Below are 16,164 nucleotides of genomic sequence, written 5' to 3'. Positions count from 1 at the left end.
TCCTTCCTGCTGCACAAGGAAGACACGTGGGGACAGAGGAGGAGCGAGGGGAAAGGAGCAAGGAGCAGGAGAGTAGATAAATGGAGGTGAGAAGGAGTGAGGATAGAAGGCTGGTTCGGGGGAGGAGGGGTGGCAATTAGAGAAATTCCCAGGACTCCTGGGTTCTCAGGGAGTGCTCCCATGTGTAAGAGAGTGGGGTATTATGACACTGAGTGCCTGAACCAGCACTGAGTTCTCACTTCTCTCACGCCCTGCCCAGCACCCACAGACCCGACATGCCCTGCCAGCGTTGCGGGATGGCAGAGGAGTTGTGGGGTCTCAGGAACAGGGCTCAGAGACCCTGGGGAGAGCAGCGCTGGGGGAACGCGAAGGGCCATCACTCTCTGAGCACCGGAGGGCCCGCGAGGAAGCTGTGCAGGGGCAGGAGGCAACTCGAGGGAGCAGCTCCCTCCCTGAGCCCTGGAATTGCAGGCGCTGATGAAACATCGCTCCCAGGGAGACAGCTCTTCTGTCCAACTCTCCGGGCCCGGGCTCCAGGGGAGGCAGGAACAGCAGCCCTCGGATCTCATCACCTCGCCGCTGCACGAGAGCCAGACGCGGGGGGTCTAGGGGGCATTATCTTTGCTCGGCTGACTGTAAACGTTTCGGCGGAATTGACTGTGTATTCAGGCACTTTCAAACACAAGTAATCTTCATCTGGGAGACGGAAAGTGAAATATGTTATTGCGGCCGCAGTAAATTACCCATGCCAGCCCTCGCATATAAAACATTACAGTTGCTGGCCAGTGCACTTACTTACCCTTGCTGTCTACCTCCCTCAATAAATTACAAAACAAATGGCTGCTGGTCACCCCGAGGCAGTGCTGAGGCCGGGCAGAATTGCTCAGGGTTAGTGCAGGAACCTGCGGGTTTATTTACTGCAGGGCGGCACTCAGCCTGCCGGATGGCTCCGTAGGAGAGGTCTGCATAAGGGCTTGGGAGCGCTATTACAAGGCAGAAGGCTGGGAATGGGGATCTGGGGCATCTCACCTCTAGGTCACTAGCTCAAACCCCAGGCAGGGTACAGGGAGGGAATAACCCTGCAGCTCTAGGCCGGTCTGGGGGGCTCCCCATTTACTGTGACCCAAGAGGGAAGCTGCAAGTGGGACGATATCTGACTCCCAGCCTCTGCAAACTCCCCCTGAGCTCTGGGAGCTGGGTGGGTGGCCTTTACGTAAGGCTATCGCTGCTGGCAAGATGCTGCCTTATTAATTAGCCCATTACTCATTATGAAAATTGGCTCATGGCATTTACATACCCGATCACACCACTGGTTTATACAGCCTCATATCCAGCCATACCAGCTCACACCTGTGTCATACGAGATCAGACTACTGGTCCATATGGCTCACTGTCACCCCTCCTCCCATACCTTATCAGATCATAGGTCCATCTAGTCTGATACCCTGCCTCTTGCCATACACGCTCAAACCACTGCTCCATACAGCCTGGCTGTCTCAGCTCAGACGACTGAGCCATCAAGTATGGAGTCATCTGGTAGTGGAAAACACCTAGTGTTTTAGACACAGATAGAAACAGCCCCACAATGCACCTAGCCAATTGCACAGTCTTATACCGAGTCAGATGAACCTTCCAAAATGTCTTAAACTGGAGAAAACAGTCCCAGGAAAAACGTCCTTTGAAACCTTGCTCTCCCAGCACAGGATACAAACATTTCCAATTTGCTTTTTGTGCATGTTTGTTTAATATCTAAACTGATCCTTTTCGTGCACTGGGTCCAGAAAAGCTAATGAGCTGTTATAATGGATGGGATTCAGTCAGCTGAAAACTGCGACAGGAAGCCAGGAGGAGAACAAACAACTACGTCTAATGTTTTTTTCAGGGAAGGCCATTCGAAAAAAAATAAATAAATACATTCCTGCAACTTTAACAATCATTGTGTTGGATTTGGGAGATGTTATTCCTAGTGACAGACAAGGGCAATTATCTGCTATCCGCCAGCAGTTTTAGCCTAATTTCATTACTGCTGTGCAATTCTTCCTGAGCCGCTAGTCTATCAATGTCTCACAGAAAGGATTAGCCGGCACTTTCTTCATCTTCAAATGAATTTTAGCTGTCATGCCCTTGATGAATAGAACAGGGAGGACTACTAACCTAGGTGAGGAAGCATGTCTGCCTGGCTGCCCGGGAATCTAGGCAAAAGCAAATAAAACACCAAAGCAGCTGGGGGAAACAGGATGCCCCTGCCTCATAGGTGCCCAGAATGGAGCTCTTATCCGCAGCTGCCCACGCTGAATAGAACACGCCAGGAGATACTGAAGTATCTATTCCCTATGGTGTGCATGTCTCATACATCTCTCTCCATCAGTCTATGCACACACACTATATGCAGGGGTGTGCATGTATATTCCTCGAAAATCCACATGCATATATACAATCTATATTGTATGCACACACGTCAGCCTCGCAAAACCGTCACGAAAAGTCACCAGCCCATGCACATGTGCTTACCCACCCATACCACCACGACCATGAAAAATTAAGATGTTATTGTACTTGTCTGTCAACAGACCCGACCCAGTCAGGTGGGCAAACAGCATTCTGCAGGGCTTATCTGTGCATGTGCATTGGGAACAGTACTTGATGCTCAAAGGAGGAGATTTTCAGAGACAGAAATGGCTCCTAACACCCACTGATTTATGTCACATAAATTACATACATATTAGGTTTCATTTTCTTATTTCCAATTTTGTCTCTGGAGACAGGGAGGAAAAGGGAGACAGGAGCAATCTGAGCATTAGGCTAGGGGTGCTAATCCCAGCTCTGACACTGACTTGCTGTGTGAGCTGTAGGCAATTCACTTAATGTCCTTGTGCCTCAGTTTCCCCTATTGTAAAGCGGGGATAATATTATTTACCTACCACACATGGGAGTGTTGAGGCTTCTTTAGTTAATGCTGGTTTGAGGCGTGGATGAACAGTACGTAGTCTATTCTTCAGAGACCACATTTAGGAATTGGGCACAATCTCTCTAAGCTGGTGTATCTGCGGTAGCCTGCTCATGGCTTCTCCGATGGATTAAAATGACAGCATCTATAATATGATGAAACAATGAGCAAACCATCTCTCTCCTCTCCAGGAGATGTTTATCTGTCAATCTAGGCCACTTCGGAATACATTAAAGCAATTGAAACTTCAGAAGCTGAAACCAAAAGATATTGCCTAGATAGACGTTTGGGCGACATCATGGCAGGAGGACCTGACATGCCACCTCCAGATGGAAGAGTCTCAAGGGACTGGCCCGCTGCAGCCACACTGGCCCCTGGCTCACACCGGGGAACCTATTAGACAACATATCAAATAATGTGAGGTTCAAGATGATTTTGCCCTCACTGCAGGGAGACAGGGTTGTGTCACACACAAGTTGGCTATTAACTCTAGGTGGGGCAGGCACCCCTTGCTCAGAGCCGTGCTCAGAGCTACGAACACCACGAGGGTTACCGGGCTTTTGAACACGACAAGTTTTCCCAGGGTTGACATAGGCACAATGGCCACATGTTCATGGGGACTGGCTTCTGCACATCCTCAGTGGTGCAGCCAGTCCCTGCTCACTCACCTTCCGCACCTGAGCAGCCCGATTCTGGTCTTGGTTACACCAGAGTAAAACAGATGAAACCCTGTTGGCGTGGTGTATGACCGGTGTTAGTGAGCGCAGAATCAGGGGCAACAGGCTCTGGCTACTGACGTTGTCTGGGTTCAGGATCCAGCCCCAGGGGAAAGTGCTGCTGTACAAATGGACCTTTGGACTCTAGAATGGAGAAGGCACAAAGATGTCACTGCAGGTGAGACTTTGCTTTGGCCACGCTCTGTCTCCAGGGACAGGGACCTTAAATCCAGTGACTGTAACACCTGGAGGCCGGAGGCAGGCTGCCCATTCTGTGCCACGGCTTTGGCAGGTGCCTTGGCTCTGCGAGGCTCTGCCCTGCCCTGCGCTCAGCTGTAGAGGGAAAGTCTGAACCTCCCACTCCGCAGCTAGACTAGAACTATTTTAAATCTTAATAATGCCAGACAACTAGAAACTGACACTAAGCAAATACTGTAGGCACACAGGTGATCAATACAAGCACGGGGCTACTTGAACAAAGCGGGCCGAAGGGGTGATTTGCAGCAGCCTCTGTGACATTCAGAGGGTTTTTCTTTTGTTCTAAGTAGATGCCAGGAGGTTATATTACGTTTAGAGAACCAAGGGGTATCTAAATTTGATGGGCCTTCAGGCAGGTTTAGGGCAAATGGTCAGCCTCACTGTGAGCCAGAAGCAATAACCCTCTTCATACGAAGACAGCTTTACCTTCTGCAAAGAACCCTGAGCTCTCGGCTATGGAGGAGTTGGGGATTCTGTCCCCCACCCTATGGCACCCCCACCAGCTTTCTGATGGCCCAGAATCAAGTCTGCGAGATCTTCCTTCTAAAACCCATGCCTGGCCCTTCCCCGATCTCCATTCAGGTGTGTCCAGGCCCAGGGGAACGCAGGATGGGGGTATTTACTCACTGCAGCAGCAGCAGGTCAATACAAAGCACTTTGCTAATTTATCTTTCCTGAATAATTGTGGGAAATCATTTATTTCATCAGCACGGAGCAAATGACTTGCTAACCTATCCCCTCCCCCAGTTCTGGGAAGCCCTCTACTCTGGAAGAAAGAACTGGTTTAGTTTTTATGCCTGTCTGTTCAGAAGTGGAGCCCAGGGTGGGGGAAGAAATGCTATTTTCCCTTTGCATGAATGTACGTTATGCCCATGTTAAATGTACAAAAACGACCCAAAGCACAGATGTTATGCCCCATCCATTGGTTAGGCTCTGCATGCGGCTCATTTAGAAAATTAAAACAAGTCAGGTCAGGCTTTGGCTTCCCCAAAGCTCAATGCACCTTTGCATGTGCAGACTGACCCAGGGGCTGCTTATCACCCAGTTGTCTTGGGCTTGATCCAGTGGGCCACTAAGCGAGAGTGCTCGGCCCTTTGCAGGAGTGGGCTCCTGGCTTGGGAGAGCGACCAGTTCCCATCAACCATTCCCAGTGCTTCCCCAAACGCTTTTGGAGCTGGTAGCGCCAGGCCCATTTGTCATGGCAAGCCAGGGCATGGGGGGAAGAGCACAGACTGGTCACAGTGAAACAAGAGCCCCAGATTAGTGGGGGAACAGATTGTGAGCACAGGGTGGAGTGTTTTCTTGGGCTGGCATATGGTGATATGTCACTCAGCCACTGCGCCCACAAACTGTGCATACACAGACCCCTTATGAGCCTTGTCTCTTCTCTGTAACGTTTACCTGCCAGGCTGAGCTAGCATGGACTGTGACCAGCCTTCCCCGACGACCCGAGCAATTTCTGGAGAACTTAATCTCCCATTAAAAATAAATAAATAACTTTCTAGCCCTTCTGGCTGTGAAGAAATCCTTCTAAACAGGACGCAAACTTGCCAGAGGTAAAGCTACAGAAACAATCTTCAGCACAGATGCAATCAACCCTCATTCACTACAATGATGTGTTGACTCCGAAGCTTAATGATGACAAAATACGGGTTGTGAATTATATTACTGCTAATCATTTTAAAAGCGAGCCTGGAGCGTCAGGCAACGATTAAGCAGAGAGCCGCCATTTCTGCCCCAACCCAGCTCCCGTCTGCACCGTAAGTGTTCAAACCTCTCTCATTATTGGCTAATCCCTGTGCAGGAGGTAGCAATAGTGGGAATGTTTGTGCACACTGTGCCCTGGGTGTTTTCACCACTGGGCTGCAGCTGCGTTAGACCAACAGGGAGACAGTTTCCCACAATTCCCAACCCAAAGGCAGACTATGAGTGAGCCCGGCACAGAATTCACCAGCCTCTTCCATCTCTAAGGCACCCGTCTCGCCCAGTCTCCTAGCCACAACAGACTCCTTCCCCGCAGCACTTTGTGGTGCTTTGTTCAGCTTTAATTGGCTAATGCACCGAAGCTCCCAATGCCTCACTGCCTGGCCAGAGAGGTGAACTCAATTCCCGTCATTTTGGGGGATCGATGCTACAACCTTCATATGTTGGGAGGCTTTGGGGATGTTTTCTCAAATCTTAATTCTCAGTCGTTGGGTGCTCCTTGTAGAATATGTTAGCAGCTCTGATGCAATTTCTTAGCCTCTCTGAAATAGCATTTTAATATAACCTAGCTGCACTGTATACCTGCTCCTAATAAACCTCTGCGACTTTAATGAACTAAATAGCAAATTACTTTTTTATTCAAGAATGAAATTTCATCATATTCATAATTCATATTTTATTTCAGACATCTGCTGCTGATTACATTACATTTAACTAAAATTAGATGATGCTCAGAATGTAATTAAGCCCCTGCCAAATTCTCTGGCCCACCAATACCAGCCTTGCTCAGCGGGGGCCGTTTGCAGCCTAATATGTAATTAGGAGCTATTTTCTAGCTGTTTTTAAAGTCTGAAAATTAGCTGCCTTTATTAATCACACAGACAAATATAAAGCAGAGCCAACGCTTGCTGAAATTTCTAAAAAGGATTTTTTTTTAATTATACACCACATAGTGCTGAGACTCATTTTGAATGTTGATTTGTTGTGCACTGACATTTTGACAACTAGTTCTCAATTTGTCTGTCGTAGTTAGGCAACAACAAAGCCGACAGTAATACTTAACTTTCAAAACCTTCAGTGCGCCAGGAGGGGAAAGGGAGAAAAAAAAAATCTACTTTGCACAAATGTTTAGTTTCTTGGGAGCTGGGGAGGCCGCACCAGGCTGCTCCCTCTCTAGGAGGGGACGGGCTGGGCTAGGGAAAGGAACTGAGTGGAAAGGCAGGCGTGCCTCAGCCCAGCAAGGCACACGGATCTTCTTCCCTTTGGCTTTTCCGCTGGGTATTACGAACGCTTGGGAAATTTCAAGTGCCCTGCAAGGGACCCAGTCCACCAGGACAAATACTCCAGCCCGAAGGAAACACCATCTCTCCCATGCACCGGCTTCCTAGCTGGAGTGTTATTGCACAGACCTTTGCCGCTCCAGGGCCTGGCCCGACTGAGCTCAGCTGGGCCTGCTTTCACCGACAGCTTTCCAGGCAAACCAGAGCGCCCCACGTGAAGAAGGGGCAGCAGGTGGCTTTTCAGCCGCGCTGTGGCTCGGGCTGAGTGGGTGCAGGCTCAGTCCGTGCTGGGAAGAGCCAGCGCTCACCCAGGCACAGAGCACCGCTCTCACCTGTCCCTCTCAAGACAGCGGAAGGGAGAGTTTGTTGCGGGGGGTGAGGGGGGGGATTCTAGTGCAGCCTGTGCTACATCAGGGGGAAGGACAGCACAGCGCTGGAGGAAAGAGATCGACTTCAACCAACCCCCACTCAGTCTCCAGCGGACAAAGCCCAGAGCCTGGCAGAGCTGGGTTCAGCTCAGGGGTTAAGGGCCAAGCCAGGATGTTTGGATCAGGGGGCCTGTTTTGGACCCATGGTGGCTGAAGAGGTAAATTGATTCTGCTAGTGCACAATGGCCACGACCACAGAGGAGCTGGTGCCTGACGCAGCCCCTTGCCTGGAGGGGCAGGGAGGTGCTGTCACTAGGAAATACCACCACCCAACAGGAACAAATTCCTACCAACACAGAGCACGGGGCAGGTGGAGCGCAAGGCACAGCACTTCCCAGGGGCAGAGGCTGCAGCTAGAGTTCAGATAGGCCTGGCTCAGAGCAGACACGGCCCAGCGAACCTGCGGTGGGGAGAAAGGGGAATTGGGGCTTTAGTTCAGCCTGTGCAGACTGGTGAAATCAGTGGCCTATTTTGGTTTAATTATTAGTGATTGCGCCCGGAACGCTCCTCTCCTAGGGGCTGACATTGCCACAGGGCGATGCCATGTTATTCTTTTGTGCCACTCTCGCCCTGGTAGACTTGTCCTTTGTCCCTCCGCAGGACACCACGCTGGGTCGTTGGCTAGGATGGAGCACTTCCCCCGTGCTCCAGGGAGAGACGGCCTTGTGGAAGAGAGGACAAGGGAACCATTGGGGAGGTGCTGTGCTGGATAGGACAGGCCCCAGCGTGCTCCAGCCCTGAGCAGGGTGAAGGGGAGGAAGCAGCCTGCTTTTCACTGTGCCGGGATCAAGCTGTCCTAGCACCTCCCATCTAGCGGCCCTCAGCTGATAGCCATCCAGTGGCCCATGGGGAAATATGCTGGGGTCTCTCCTTACTGTTTCTAGTAGACAGGTGTCCACAGTCCTAAAAGATACCAGCACTAATTAATTTGCACCCTTTTATTACCTGCTATTTGTATCACATGAGCACCTGGAGGCCCCATCACGCCAGGCATTGCTTAGCCACAGAGCGGAAAGACTAGCTAGATCGTTACCTGTCCAGGGCAGGGACTTTATGCTGACAAGCAAGGGAGGGAATGTTCTCCCTGTGGCACAGGTGGGGAACAGAGGCCCATGGTCACACAGTGGGGCTGTGATAGGAGTCAGAAACTGAACCCGAACCTCCCAAGTCCCAGGTCTGTGCCCCAGCGACAAGACCCTTCCTCACCACGGGGGCAGGGAGACGCAGACACCAGGCCTGCCAAGCTGGCGCCTGTCAGCACCGTGCAGATCAAACCAAGGCTCTCCGTCACCCAATGTGTTTTTCTTTTTAAACACACAGAAGGAAAATGAATCTAAACTCTGGCCAGGTGAATCCCTCCTAGAGACACGACAAACCATGGCAGGTCATTAGGTACTCTGCAGCCTGTAACTCTGTAAGTTATGCGGAGAAGGCCCTGGCCCTTGTGGATGGAAAGGATGAAAGCAGAGAAACATCAGCAGGGAGGGGTGTTTGCCAGTAAAATCTGGGTTACACCCATCCGTAACCACTGCCCCGCATCTCCCTCTGCCAGGAATTAATGGGCATCTCCCCTTCCCTCGATGCTATACAGCCCCACGCAGCCCAGCTGATCAGAGGAAGAGGGCTTTGAGTGAGCACCCACAGTCCCTCTCCATGCTGCTACCCAGCTCCACCTGGGAAGCAGCCAAAGAGACACTGTCACATTGAGCCTCACGCTGGTTAGGATTAACCTCAGAAGGAGAGCAAAGAGAGCATGCTGTGGAAATGAACCCCCAATCCCCTTGCAGCCCCGGGCTTTGGCTTTAGGAAATTGACCTGATCTCACATTTTCTTCAGGCAAACTCACAGAGCCAAGTGCTAGAGAAGAAAGCAGGTGATCAGGTCACCCAGGCTCTGCTCTGCTGCCCAGCGGAGGATTGTTCCTATGACTCCCAGGGCAGGAGCTTTTTAATCTGACATGGAGGCATGGATGGATCAGATTTTATGTCAGTAGATGTCAATTTCACCACAGACAGCCAAAAAATATTTCCAGACGACAAAGTGTGAAAAATGCAGCTTGAGAACAAGCCAGAGTTTGAGTTAAGGCTATTTACTTTGTCTGTTTTGACACACGATGTCGACAATTTATGTTTTAATGGGTTATAAGGCTTTAACTTCTTGAATCTCAGCATCTACTGTCATTAGACAATTACTGTCTGCTCCTTCCCCGCATTTATTTCCCACCACAGCAAAAATTTAAACAAACGTTAAAAACCTGCTTAAAAATAAACATCAATATTATCGATCGAAATTCTGCCAAGCCTACCTACGTGTCTGCGTAGCCCCTGCAAAGACCGGTGTGATGTACCTGCTAGTGTTTTGTCCCGTATCCCCCTGGAGAACAGAGCCGATGGCACAGTCCTGCCCCCGCACTACATGACTGAACAGAAATTAGAGCTAGAGAAGTATAGTCTTTACTATGGAGGTGGAGCCTACAGAGAATCATGGAAACGTTGGGCTGAAAGGGCCCTCTCCAGGTCTTCCAGTCCATCCTCCCCAGACTGAGACAGGGCCAAGTAAACCAGCTGCATTCTGACAGGGGTTTGTCCAACCTATTCTCAGAAATCTCCACTGATAGTGATTCCACAAGGGGCCGTCGCTGACTGCACTAACCAGCCCTGGGAATTGCTGCCTGGGGGGACAGAAGGTGGCAGGCGGCTAAGGGCACAGCCCTGTTTAGGACAGGAAGTGAAGCCTGCAACCAGCTGAAACGCTAGGGAGATTGGGCAAGGCTGTTCTGCTCTGCAGCACGCTGATCCCATGATACTGAATTACATTAAAATGTGGGTTTCACAGAATAGTTTTTGAGAGCGGGGATGTCAGACTTTCGCCACACAGCCCTCGGCTGACATGGGATGAGATGAGCCAGTTTAGGGCCCACTTACGCAGCCATTCAAACCAGCGTGGCTTGTAGCCATGAGCAGCCCTGTCCGGGCATGGCAGGGGTGCAGAGGGACGACAAACAGGGAAGAGGGTTAGGGAATGCTGTGCTACCTTCCACGCCCCAAGCTGAAAGACAGGCCTGGGCAGGCCCAGCAGTTACTATTTGTGTCAGATTCAAGGAGAAGCCACAGTGGTGTTTGAGGCCCATGGTGCTAGGGGCTGTATGCACAGTGAGTGTGGGGGGGGGGGGGGGGGGGGGAAGACAGGCAGGCTTGAAGGGCAGATGGGCTGGTAGCTGTAACATTGCTTGCAACAGGCAGAGCACCAGGGATACCAGAAGCGGTGCCTATGAGCCAGTGCCCCCCCGAAAGCAGGGGCAGGACTTCTGTTGATTGCGGTAGGCTTTGGATCAGGGCCCAGGAGAGTCTGCTCCTGAGGGCACTGGGACCTGCAGGAGCCTAGGGCATTACTGCCAGCTTGGAACGGTGCTGACCCTGGGGCAGAGGGCTCCAATGCCTGCAGAGCTTGTGGCTGGCCCAGGCGCGGGCCATCCTGGGGCCAGTTCCAACTCACCCAGGGAAAAGAGCGATGGGAGGCAGAAGCCCTGTGGAGCCAAAAGGAGCGAGGTGTAGGAGAAAGGAGGGGAAGAAACACAAATAATCTTCTGCCACCTCCCTGCAGCCTCTCAGCTGCAAAGCAGAGCATGTGCAATACAAACAGCACTAATCCCCTGTCAGCTGCACTGGCTATCAGCGGAGACCAGCTCCAAAGTGAGAGCACTAATTGAATCGAATTGAAAAGGAGGAATTGGCTGCTGAGGCTAGAGGGGCACCCAGCCCTACCTTTATCCACTCCATTCGAATTTCAGACTGGTTCAGGGGAAGTTTGCTTTCTCAAGGGCTCCCTCGTCCTGGTGCATGCACCAGGCAGACAATGACTGTAGGGTTTCTCCCCCCTCCCCACCCCCTGCCTTTTATCTATGTGCTTTGACATTTTCTCTCTATCACTGACCCTTTTGCTGTTCTTGCTGTTATCTCAAATAATGTCACTGCCTCTTTAGAATCTATTCATCAGAGCAGAAAGAAGCTGCTGCTGACACCGACAAAAAAATTACCATCTGTGCCTTGCAGGGGAAGGAAAGCGCCCGCACGAACCACACCACTGCCGTTTACACAGGGGAGCCAAGCACTAATTAAATTCCTAGCAGGGTTAGAGGCGCAGGACCTGCATGGAAAGAGGACACCACCTTACACTGGGGAAGACAAACTGGGAACGCCAGCAAGAGACACTCGCGAGGTCCAGCTGGCACTTTCTTCTCAGACTAACATGAAATCTTCAACTCCTGGTCAGGTATCAGCCGCCCCGCGCCTTGAAAGCGCTCCCCGCCAGGAACAGCAGCTTGGGAAACACCCCCCCCAAGGAGAGTAACCTCTCGCTGATCCCACAGAGGAGAGCAGAGTTAGCATGGAACACAGTCCGGCACCCTGCACAACCGGGGAAGCATTCCTGCCCAGCCCATGCCACTGCATGGCCTGAAGCCTGAGATCCCCCTGGAACTTTGTCACCTCACCCGTAGCTGCAAGGCAGAGCTCTGACCCTTCTCGTGAATGGGACATGGAGACTGGTGGCAGCTGGCTAGCCACAGGCAAGTAGGAGAATATTCTCTTGAAAAGAAAGGAGCCCATCTTTAACCCCTGCCTGCAACTTCACTGCCAGGACTCTGACTGGCAGCATGCACAAGGCGCCAGTCCAGATACAGGGCACACGCTTTGGTGGCAGGAGACCCGGGCTCTTGTCCCAGCTCTGTCTGACTCCCTGCCCAAATCACTTAGCCCATTGCAGCCAGTGGGAACCCTTCCATTAAGTGCAATGGGCTTTGGATCAGGGCCTTTAGTTCCATGCCTCAGTGTCCCCATCTCTGTAAGCGGGGGCTGATGCAGCTTCCTCACTGTAGTTGGGTTTGTCAAAATCTAGTGCCAGAAGGCACCCCGTGAAGCGCTAAGGAATACCCACCGGGGTTGAATCAAAGCCCCTCTCACAGCAGCAGTACTTGCTTTTGAAGCTGTAAAAGATTTCCTACCCAAGTGAAAGTCAAGAGAGGTAGACAGCAGATTTGTTAGGAGTGAGAACAGAAGGCAGGTATTTTATTCCATGCATGCCTTTAGCTACAAGGTCATCCCTTAAGGTTTCTGGCCAGCCAGCTCGATCTACCAGACATTTAATAACATTTTCCCTGCAGGCAGAACGATAGTGAACAATGATTTACAAAAGGGAGAGTCTGAGATTCAAAGTCTCTGCAGTCACTTTTTAAAAAGTTCCCCCTTCCTGAGGATTTATGATGCATTTCAGCTGTCTTTGCCCACTCACTCCCCTCCCACAGCTGCATGGCATCACTCCATGAGCTCTGGATCCATCCCATCAGCAAGACAGAGCATTAAATATCGAAGAAGTTTCCTGAAGCAAGGGGGTTTTTTTTTAAAGAAAGGTTTGACAAAGTGTCTTATTTTATGCTGATATTAGATTGAAAAGCATCCTTTTGGCTAAAACAGAAAAAGTAGATAATATGCACAGCACCCGTCAGGAAATACAGCTACATCTCAACACATTTGATCCACTTAGAGGAAAAAACCCTTGGTATAGTTTATATTAATGAAATCCCTGCAGAGTTTGGATGCAACGTTTCTTTAGGAGTCTCAGCCCTTTTTGCTAAAGCATTTTGCTAGTAAGAACTTATTTACATTACGTTAGTGCCTGCAACTCCCAACCAAGATCCAGGCCCCAGGGTGGTAGGCACTTTACAGACAATGCTTGCTCTGAAGATCTTATTTGCCCTGCAGATCCTAGACAGATAGCAGCAGCAGCAAGAGGAGAAACAGGGAGGTGGAGAGTCACATAGCAAGTCCAATAGCAGAGGTAGGATTGGTTTCAGAGTAGCGGCCGTGTTAGTCTGTATTCGCAAAAAGAAAAGGAGTACTTGTGGCACCTTAGAGACTAACCAATTTATTTGAGCTCATGCTCAAAGCTCATGCTCAAATAAATTGGTTAGTCCCTAAGGTGCCACAAGTCCTCCTTTTCTTAGAGATAGGATTAGAACCCAAATCTCACAACCCAGCCTCCTAGTCACCAGACCACCATGCGGCCCCAGACAGATGCCGAACAAACAGCCAAGCCAAAAGCTACCCAAGCAAGAAGCGATTTGAAAGATTGTTACATGTTCTTTTCCTCTGCAACAGGATGGAGTGTAGACTCCAACCTTTCCTCTCTGCTCTGGCTATTAAGAGGCCAAGCTGGGATCGTTAGTCTTTTTGCAAAGCTCCTAATGTGAAAAATGAAGCTCAAGAAAAATTAGCCAAATTACCACGCTAATCCTTCAGCGCAAATCATTGCTCCATTACACATCTGTAAAATGAGCCTATAAAAAGGGAAAGACGTGGCAAAAAAATAAGTAAATATATGAAGTGGTTACTCTTTTGCTGGGGAGATCTGCTGCAAGGTAAGGCAGAGAGGATGGGGCAATGGGAGGGAAAAAACACACTTGCAAAATGTAATTTCAGGTTTCAGAGGAACAGCCGTGTTAGTCTGTATTCGCAAAAAGAAAAGGAGTACTTGTGGCACCTTAGAGACTAACCAATAAGGTGCCACAAGTACTCCTTTTCTTTTTGAAAATGTAATTTGCGCTTCAAAAGCTCTAAGTGTTAAACTGCAGGGGGCAGCTGTTTAAATGCTGCCTTGTTCTGAGCCTCTTACCTGTCCGCTTGACAACAGTGAGCCAATGTCAGCAGGAACTTTTAAGCAGGTGTGTAAGACAGCTGTAAGAGATCCATGGAGGCAGTGCTGGCTTGTGGCTAGGGCAGTGGAGCAAAACTTCTGGGTTTTATGCCTGCCTCTTGCTAATCCAAGTCAGCACCACTCACTTTATCCTCCCTCTGACTCAGTTTACTCCTCAATGTAATTGGTGGGGTGTATAATTAATTAATTGGGTGAGACCCAGTGTAAATGTAACTGCAATTGAAAAGATTTATCCACCCTATTTGGACAGAACATTTGTGAAAAGCAAGCAGAAAACCGCCTCCAACGTCAATCATGCTATTTGTTGTGGGTTCTGGTGATTAAACCATGGGGGGGGAGGGTGGAGAAGATAGATAGATAGAACACAGCACGTGCGGCCGGTTGTTAAATCCATGCTTACTTCTAATAAATTGGGACTGGCTCCAGCTGCTGACTTATGCAATTATGGCCCCGCTGTTGGCACAGCTAACTCACTGCCCTGCTTCCAGGCACGATTTGCCCGTCAAATCAAACAGGCTGAGAGGCATAAGCAAATTTGATCTCTGTTAACAGTTTCTAAGGGGACCTATCAGAGCTTGACGGAGAAGCTGTACTGTAGAGCAAGACCCCAGTCTCTTCTATGCCAAAGGTGCCTCCCAGCCACTGTCCAAGGCCCCGACCTTCGAACACAGGCCAGATGGAAGCACAGGCTCACGGCATTGCAGAAGAGTGGGTCTCCACTGCCCCCTTGTGGTCAGCAACAGAAAAGCGTTCAAGCAATTGATGGCTGTAAAGGGCACAATGCTTTTTAACACACGGAGAGGCTGTCTGCTCCCATCCTGAAGGTTGAGAGCACAGTAGCCATCGTCAGCATTGATCATTCCGTAGTAAGCGATCAGCTCCTAGGCGCTGTGGTAATATAAATAATTCTAGAAATTCTTCCGTCATTCCAGGGACCATTTTCCTTTCCCTAAAAGAGAAGGCACCAAAGAGCTGGATACTGGATCAAAAAAAAAAAAATCAATTTAGAAGACTGTTCCCCATTTGGCCACCTTGGGTGATGGTTTCCAATGCTACCTCACACAAAGAGGCGGCAGCTGCTCTTGGGGAGGAGGATGTGGCTCCTGGGGGAGATATCTGCCCTTGCAAATGTTAATACCATAGCACAAACCTGCACTCTGCTGACATACAAGCACAGTTCAAGTCACTTACACTTCACGGCTGTAGCCAATCAGGTCCTTTGTCACTTGAACATCTTAATCTCACCAACCGACAATCAGAAGCAACACAGGCCCAGTTAAAGACAGGCTGAAAATCTGCTCACTGAGATGCCACAGGTCAGATGGATTCCTCCCGAGCAGGAGGGCTCTGTTTTGTCTGGGACTGAGTGCCACGGCGGAGTTGTTGTGCTAGGGTAACAAAGAGCCAGAGGATGAAATGGAGGTGTCACACTCACTGCTCTCATGTATTTAGTGAGGGAAAGGAGAGGGAAACTGAATGGTTAAGAAGAACAGGAATTAGAGGCTTCCATATCTAGGCTGCTGCTTTGAATATCTAGCTCAGGTTACCAGTAATTGAAGGTTACCATCAGATGGCTCTTTGGTGGCTAATATGGAGTCATGCTAAGATAACTGCATCAAAGACAGACCTCTCAACTGGCACTCGGGGATTGGGCATGGAAAGCCAAGATGGGCTCATGCCAAGAGGCAAGCCTCTCCAGGCATAGCACGGGCCGTTGGCATGGTGACTGCTCAGTGGCTGGAGAGATGACCACAGGCTCCAGCACTAGAAGCACATAAAAGAAAGGAAAAATCGGAACACACACATAGGAGCTGGGGGAAGACTCACAGAAGAGTGAGAATTAGGAGGAAGCTTACAACTGCCCTCTGCCTCTCAAGCCCTGGATTAGCTGCAAAAGGCCCATGCTATGCCAGCGAGACAAGTTTAAATGCAGAGACAGTTATGGAAGGAGTGGGGGGGGGTGCGCGCCGGCGCAAGGGGAGGAAGGTGATGGTGGAAAGGAACTGAATTCAAGGTTATTTTTTCACAACACTTAAAAAGAAATTGTATGATCAAATCATTTCTGCCTAGATGCAAGATGGATCCATACCTCCATGAGCACATAAGAGGCAAGATAGATA

At 50.0% G+C, this 16,164-nt stretch overlaps 1 long non-coding RNA gene across 7 annotated transcripts in view; it reads right to left on the bottom strand.

The window, feature by feature from the left end:
• Positions 1–11,170, bottom strand: part of LOC142069328 (uncharacterized) — a 29,057-nt gene extending 17,887 nt beyond the window's left edge. For 4 of the 7 annotated variants that reach the window (XR_012665104.1, XR_012665101.1, XR_012665102.1 and 1 more), the window contains exons 1-3: positions 9,639–9,754; positions 3,616–3,807; positions 2,922–3,092 (exon numbers count right to left, since the gene is read on the bottom strand). This is a non-coding gene — a long non-coding RNA (uncharacterized LOC142069328). Of the gene's footprint in view, positions 1–2,921; positions 3,093–3,615; positions 3,808–9,638; positions 9,755–11,097 lie in introns of those variants that run through there. The other 3 variants (XR_012665107.1, XR_012665105.1, XR_012665106.1) reach the window with 3 other exon arrangements.
• Positions 11,171–16,164: the final 4,994 nt, after the last annotated feature.

Source organism: Caretta caretta, chromosome 15 (assembly GCF_965140235.1).
Source record: "Caretta caretta isolate rCarCar2 chromosome 15, rCarCar1.hap1, whole genome shotgun sequence".
In the NCBI taxonomy this organism is placed as follows: Eukaryota; Metazoa; Chordata; order Testudines; family Cheloniidae; genus Caretta; species Caretta caretta.
This window is presented reverse-complemented; position numbering and strand designations above follow the sequence as displayed.